Source organism: Silene latifolia, unplaced genomic scaffold (genome assembly GCF_048544455.1).
Source record: "Silene latifolia isolate original U9 population unplaced genomic scaffold, ASM4854445v1 scaffold_20.1, whole genome shotgun sequence".
NCBI classification, from domain to species: domain Eukaryota; kingdom Viridiplantae; phylum Streptophyta; class Magnoliopsida; order Caryophyllales; family Caryophyllaceae; genus Silene; species Silene latifolia.
Window position 1 is genome coordinate 9,443,439 of NW_027413163.1, and position 5,503 is coordinate 9,448,941.

Genomic DNA, 5,503 nt, shown 5'->3' on the forward strand with positions numbered 1-5,503 from the left:
CAGCCACCACATTCTCAGCTCCTTTCTTGTCTTTGATCTCCAAATCAAACTCCTGCAAAAGGAGTATCCACCTCAAAAGCCTCGGCTTCGCATCTTTCTTAATAAAGAGAGTCTTCAACTTTGCATGGTCAAGTATAAACAATAACCTTAGAACCTAACAAATAAGACCGAAATTTGTCTAAGGCAAAAACAACAGCTAGAAACTCTTTCTCAGTGGTAAAATAATTGACTTGAGCCTCATCCAGAGTTCGGCTCGCATAGTATATGGCATTCAAAGCTTTATTCTTTCGCTGTCCCAGCTAATCGCACCGATCGCATAATCGCTGGCATCACACATGATCTCAAATGGGAGGTCCCAATCAGTAATTTGAATGATTGGTGTAGAAACTAGGGCCTCCTTTAACTGTTAAAAGCGACAAGGCACTCATCGTAAATTCAAATACAGCATCCTTAAGGAGCAATTGTGTAAGTGGTTTAGCAATTTTTGAAAAATCCTTAATGAAACGCCGGTAAAAACCGGCGTGACCAAGGAAACTCCTCACTCCTTTAACATTCACTGGAGGAGGTAATTGCTCAATCACCTGCACCTTTGCCTTATCAACATGTATACCTTTATCGAAATTAGATGCCCTAACACAACTCCCTCATTGACCATAAACCGACACTTTTCCCGATTTAAAACAAGATTAACATCTATACAACGTTGCATGACTTTATCAAGGTTAGCTAAACAACGATCAAAGTCACTACCATTAATCGAGAAATCATCCATGAATACCTCCATAATATTTTCTATATAATCAGAAAAAATCCCCATCATGCACCTATGAAAGGTAGCTGGGGCATTACACAATCCGAAAGGCATTCTACGATATGCAAAAACACCCTGTGGACAGGTAAAAGTGGTCTTACTACGATCGTCCGGATGAATAGGGATATGAAAGAACCCTGAATATCCGTCTAGAAAACAGAAAAATTTGTTAGAAGCAAGTCTTTCGGTCATTTGGTCAACAAAAGGGAGGGGGAAGTGGTCTTTCTTGGTGGCGGCATTTAACTGTCTATAATCAATGCACATCCGCCACCTGTCACTACTAGAGTTGGTATTAATTCATTTTTCTCATTTTTAACCACGGTAGTCCCTCCTTTCTTCGGGACTACTGAATCGGGCTAACCCACTTGGAGTTGCCAATCTGTATAAATAATACCGCATCGAGTAGTTTCATCACCTCGGCCCATAACAACTTCCTGCATCTTCGGGTTCAACTTGCGTTGACCCTGCCTGTAAGGCTTGTGGCCTTCCTCCAGCTCTATCCTGTGCATACAAACATCGTGGTGATGCCCTTAATGTCATCCAAAGAGTAACCCAAAGCCTTCTTGTTTTTCTTAAGCACACACATCAAAGCGGGCATACCTGGTCATCATTAAGCTTAGAGCTAACAATAGCGGGTCTTGCTCCGTATCATCTAGAAAAACATACTTAAGATTAGGAGGAAGTGGCTTACGCTCTGGCACTTTTACCTCTACAACATAGACAGAATCAGCTTTAATGGTGTAGCAAGTGTTTACCAAGTTCTCGTTGGCTAGGCTCAAGAGCATCTCATCTTCTTCTTCATTGAGCTCGTAGCTCTCCATTGAGGCTACCAAAGCATTTGGCTCCTCAGCATTCTCCATTGTATTACCTGCACACTCATCTAAACGGGTTAGATCAGCTAAGGGATCCTTGGCTAAGGATTCCCTCCAATTACAAGTAATGACCCATCAACAATATCAATGGAATAACACGTGTCCTCATCAAGCGAGTTCGGTCGCCTTGTGAGCAAAGATCAACTCAATGGTGTCATCCCCTACCTCCAAGGTGGTGGTTCCGCGTTTGACATCTATTACATTTTGTATGTAAAAACGGTCTGCCTAAAATAATAGGTATCGATTGTCCTCGCAATGTCCAAAACAACGAAATCGACAGGAACAAAAAACTTACCCACTCGAACGGGTACATCCTCTAGAACCCCTATAGGTCTCTGAGTCGATCTATTTGCCATTTGAACGGTAATATCGGTCACCTTAAGTCTACCAATATTTAATCTTTCGCAAACAGAATAGGGCATGACACTGACACTGGCCCCTAAGTCACAAAGGGCCATTCCAATTACGTGGTTACCTATAGTGCAAGGAATTGAAAAACTACCCGGGTCCTTTAATTTAGGTGGCACATTAATTTGCGAAAGAGCATTACACTCTTCCACAAAAGCAACATTACCATCATCACGAAAATTTCTCTTACGATTTAAAATATCTTTCATAAATTTAGCGTAAGAGGGTACCGGGTAATTAAATCGAGTGAACGGAATCACATTACCTCGAGATTCGGACCATCTCCAGAAACTTACCAAACTTAAGCTCCACCTTAGTAGCCTTCAAACGCTCCGGATACGGGATCGCAACATCGCAGTAGGATCAGTAACCTTCGGCTTCCGTAGGTTTAAAACCCCGTCAAATCATCAATGAGTGAAGAATCATGCGAACTAGTTTGATTTGCATCTGCTCTCGGGATTCCATCGATCGATCGATGTGAGTGGTCGATCGACCAACTTGGTGGCGTGAACAGTTCTGTTCGTAATTGATTTCGTCAGGTGACTCGATCGATTGATCGACAATGTTGGTCGATCGATCGATTGTCTTTGGGTGTGAATAAATTGATCGAAACTATTTTATCGACGCTCGGTCGATCGACCGACAATGTTGGTCGATCGACGGAATACTAGCAATTGAGCTCGTTTTGCACGAGAATTTAAACGAGCTTCTTCATCATTTCCGAGTCTTCCTTTGGCTTGTCGGGACTTTCATAAGAGAGGCCACTTCTGAGATTAATGGCATTAATCGTTTCAATCGGCCCTTCACATTTGCTTGAAGAATTAGCAACTTGCTTAGCCTCTATATTCTCCAATTGCTTCACAAAATTGTTTGAGGACTCAATCCCGGCTGCTTCCATATTCGCCACTTGAACCAAAAGGAGTTGGACCATTTCTCTCAACTTCTCGATCTCATCTGAGTTTTGAACAGGTATTTCAACTTTCTCCTTGGAAGTTTCAGAAATCTCGAGCTTCTCGAGACGGGCAGTAATAGAAGTTATAAGTGTCACAACGGCACTCATTTCATCACCTTGCTTTCGTGACTTTCCACGTGAACTTCCAAACTCAGCTCTATTGACTGCCATCTCCTCAATAGTGTTCCAACCTTTACTTTGACTGGTATTGTTTTGGAACCTACCATTAACAGCTGCATCCAGGATGACCTTGTAATCATCATATAGAGCATTATAAAATAGGTTGCAAAGATACCATTGCAAGAAACCATGGTGAGGGACAGCTCGGACCAAACTTTTGAAACGTCCCCATGCTTCGCAAAAACCCTCATCAGCTCCTTGCTGGAAACTTGTGATTTTACTTCTCAAGGCGTCAGTCTTTGAAAGTGGGAAGTACTTCTTGTAGAAGGCTAATGCTAGAGATGTCCGGTCAGTGACTCCGATTTGCTACCCTATCAAGGTAGCGGTACCAATCTCATTTGAATCCTTCAAGGAGTATAAGAACATCAACCCCTTTACTTCATCCCGAGTCACCCCAATTTGGTATAGGTATGGAGCAATGTGAGTCCGTGAAAATTTCCATATGCTTCAAGGGGTCCTCATCTGGTAGACCAGCAAACTGATTTCGCTCCACTAAATCGATATAAGAGGAACGAAATTCGAAGTTACCCGTAGTAGGAGTAGGTAACTGGTGCCCTTTTGGAAGGTGGTGCTCCTTTGGCGGTAGATTATCATATATTGTAGCCATAATTGCCAAAATGAGAGTACTCAAGTCTTCCTCTCAAAAACCTGTCTTCTAACTGTGCAAAAGCAAAACTAGAAGCAAAGGTAAGCAACGGTCTCAAGGAACCAAAGTTCCTTGAGACAAGAAAAATAAACTAAAATAAAGCAAACAGAATTACACCGTCTCCCCGGCAACAAAATTTGATACCGTCGTTTTGTATCAAAATTAAATTTATAATTCTAAACTAAAACTATAGCTAGTGATAGTAAGGGTCGAACCACAGAGAGACAAGGTTGATTTTGTTTGCTAATTTTCAGTCTATGAAGGTAACAATTAATTGGGGGGTTTTGAGATTGGTTGACTAATCGGCTAATTGTTAAAATGAAATTTCTCAACAAGAAAAAGAGAAGACTGGGAACTTCGGTTCACCATGGCAAATGTCAGGTCAGTAAGGTAGCAGAGGTCTTATAATACGGTCTCAGGGAATATAAGCTAGCCTTTCGACCGAAGCTCAAATAACCTTACGGTCTATTAATTCCCTAGAATTTCTCAAAGCTTTCGCTCAGGAGAAATTCCAAATCTAACGATAATTCAAATTACTAATCTTTCAATCTAGTAAAGGGATTTATCAAAAGACAACAAGACCAATACGGAAGAATTCATACTACAAAACAATCCTAATTTATGCCATGGCTCACCTAATTCCCAATCAAAGAAATTAGCTACGCATGACTAAAACTAAAACAATTGCTAAATTGATAACAAAGAACAAGATTGACATGATTGAATTTAAATAAAAGACAAAAGACAAGAGATGAATTTCTGGAATTAAATTGGTAAAACAAGAATTGAAATAACAAGAATTAAAAGAAGAAAGGAATTGCATAAAAACTTACTAATTGAATTAAAGAACAAAGTATCGAAATCGAGGTTTTCCGTCAGCAAAGCTAGATCTAAAAACTGAGTTCTTCAATAATGAAAAGCATAACCTAAAAGTTGCTGTGTTCTACTGATAAAAAGATGCCAAAAGTTAATTACAAGTTGGGCTTTTAAAAGTCTAACACGAAGAAATAATTCTCAGCTCGAAGACTGGTCGATCGACCGGTAATGCTGTGCAGTGGCTCTTTTTGTTCCTTCAAATCAGCTCTTCACTCCTTTGCACGCATCCCAAGGTGGGTGAATCTGAATCTCCTTCTTCTGGGCTTCCTTGAAGTTGCCTCCGGAGGACGAATTAGGCTTGATTTAGCTTACTTCCACTCATTCCTACAATAAATCATAGAAAATTCAAAGTAAACCGTTTCGGGAGAAATAGTAGCCTTAAGCTAACAATTATGCATGGAAATACGTGCCAAAATCGCAGATAAAGTGTATAGAATATGCACGTATCAACCCCTTCTCACACCTCAATGCCAAGTTCTCTTGGCTCAGCCCCATGTCCTCAGCATACCTAGATTTCTCATTAAACTTGTGGTAGTACTCAGCAACTGTCATATCAAAAGTCATCTTAAAATCATCAAACTCCTCTCTCAGCTTACTACGCACATGCTCTGGCACAAACTCTCGCCTCATTGCCCTCTTAAACTCATCCCAAGGTATCGCTGGTAACCCCTGTTTCATGTAAAACTCCAAAGCACTCACCTTAACCTTGTCCCACCACTCACCAGTTGCTTCCCTCAAGTAGAACGTAGCTTGTTCCA

General features: G+C 40.9%; 1 non-coding gene across 1 annotated transcript; it reads left to right on the forward strand.

Annotated features, from left to right (window-relative positions):
• The first annotated feature begins 3,347 nt into the window (after positions 1-3,347).
• On the forward strand, positions 3,348-3,454 carry LOC141638604 (small nucleolar RNA R71). Its single transcript, XR_012542150.1, has one exon. It is a non-coding gene; the product is annotated as a small nucleolar RNA R71 (small nucleolar RNA).
• The last annotated feature ends 2,049 nt before the right edge of the window (positions 3,455-5,503 follow it).